Here is a 1,764-nt window from a genome sequence, read left to right as displayed (position 1 = left end):
GAATTTGTAGTGCAGATGGATGTTTCAGAAGTGGGATTAAGTGCAGTGTTTTCCCAAGTGGTGAATGGGGAGGAACACCCCATAGCGTTCTTAAGCAGAAAATTGATCCCTGCTGAAAAAAGATACTGGGGGGATTTTTACCCTTTAGACTACTTTCTAATAGGTGGTGTGGTTTATACACACCACAACCTACATATACATTGTCCATATGATTGTCACCCCCTCTCTCTCTCCCAATACCAGATTTCCTCTTTGGTGTCAGTTTGATAGCCAGCATGGTGTTCTATGAGCCCTCCTCCCCTTCCCTATGTTACACCTTGTAGGTGTCCTCTTTGGCTCCAGCTCTCAGGTATGTTCTTTTGGCCATTAGCTTTTACACATATATATGTTTTTTGTACCATCTTAATGGGGGGGTTCACCCCCATCTAATTGCTACTTCTTATGATATTGTCTGCTTGGCCTTAGGTCCGAGGATTTTCGTGGACCCCAGCCCACGCACAGACGTTACGCCCAGATTTGGGCGTGACGTGTTTCAGCATTTAGGGGAACTATACCCTTTACATGAATCTCCATTAGTACTTTATCTACTCATAATTGGATCCTCTAGACTTGCATATGGCCTGGGACACCACAGTTGGGCTGATTATTTGCTTTGAATCTCTCTGTAACACTTGCATTGGGTAAGTGAGTTCACTCTCACATATGGGGCATGGGGGGTACATTATAGCACATATATTCTGTGTTGTTAATTATCTTATGTTTTCTGCCTTTGTAACATTTAATAGATGATATCTCTCACTTGTCAAACCTTGACGAAGGACTTTCCGAAACGCGTCGGTTTAGTGAGACCTACCTCATCTCATGCTTTTTGTCAGTCTTTTGTGACATTCTTTGCCCTATATTCTTTGTTTGATGCAATTGTTCTTATGTATTTTTCTTGTATTATTCTAACATGTCACTTGGTGCATATTTTGTATTTTTTGTACTATGTTTTTGTACTTTGTAATAAAACATATTTTTTATATTAGTATGTATCCTTTTTGGTAATGCCTTTAAAATCCCACCCCAGGGGAACAAATTGTTCGTTTTTGCTGAAAAAAGATACATCATTGTAGAACGGGAATGTCTAGCCATCAAATGGGCTCTTGAAAGTTTAAAATATTATCTGTTAGGGTGATAGTTTAGGCTCCTAACTGATCATGCTCCTCCCAAATGGATGGCCCAAAATAAGGAGAAAAATGCGAGAGTTACCAGATGGTTCTTGGCTCTACCGAATTTAAAATTTTTAGTAGAACATAGACCAGGTAGTTAACAAGCTAACGCTGATGCCCTCTCAAGAGTTTATAGTCTATTTGCCCAAAGTGCTCAACCTCCCGAGTTTGAGCAGAGGGGAGATATGTAACGGGGTGCCTGTGAAACAGGTTAAAATGACAGGAAAAGTGATTGATGGGATATATGTCCCTCCACGGATTATTAGATTCACATTCTAAGGTAATACCAGCAAAGACTTTAGGGTAAAGAAGGATAGTTCTTTACCCTGTATCGATAAAGTCCGTTCCAGGGCTGGTTTTATTGGGAGTCTGATAGAGCTCTGGGTGGGACAGACTCCCAAGGCCATGGACCGCAGTTTAATGTTTTCTTTATATGTCATGATTAAGTCAGCTGGTCATAGCTCTCAGTGAGAGAGTGTGTGTCTCCATGTGAGGAGGCAACAACGAGCATGGCTGCTTATCCCTGACTTTGGATACAAGTAATTGCATTTGT

General features: G+C 41.0%; 1 long non-coding RNA gene across 1 annotated transcript; it reads left to right on the top strand.

Moving 5' to 3' along the window:
* The first annotated feature begins 261 nt into the window (after positions 1 to 261).
* Positions 262 to 962, top strand: LOC141112965 (uncharacterized). Its single transcript, XR_012236673.1, has 3 exons — positions 262 to 349; positions 466 to 680; positions 786 to 962. It is a non-coding gene; the product is annotated as an uncharacterized lncRNA (long non-coding RNA).
* The last annotated feature ends 802 nt before the right edge of the window (positions 963 to 1,764 follow it).

The sequence above is a fragment of the Aquarana catesbeiana genome, linkage group LG11 (assembly GCF_042186555.1).
Source record: "Aquarana catesbeiana isolate 2022-GZ linkage group LG11, ASM4218655v1, whole genome shotgun sequence".
NCBI lineage: Eukaryota > Metazoa > Chordata > Amphibia > Anura > Ranidae > Aquarana > Aquarana catesbeiana.
Note: the sequence above shows the minus strand (reverse complement) of the source record. Positions and strands in the feature narration are given on the sequence as shown.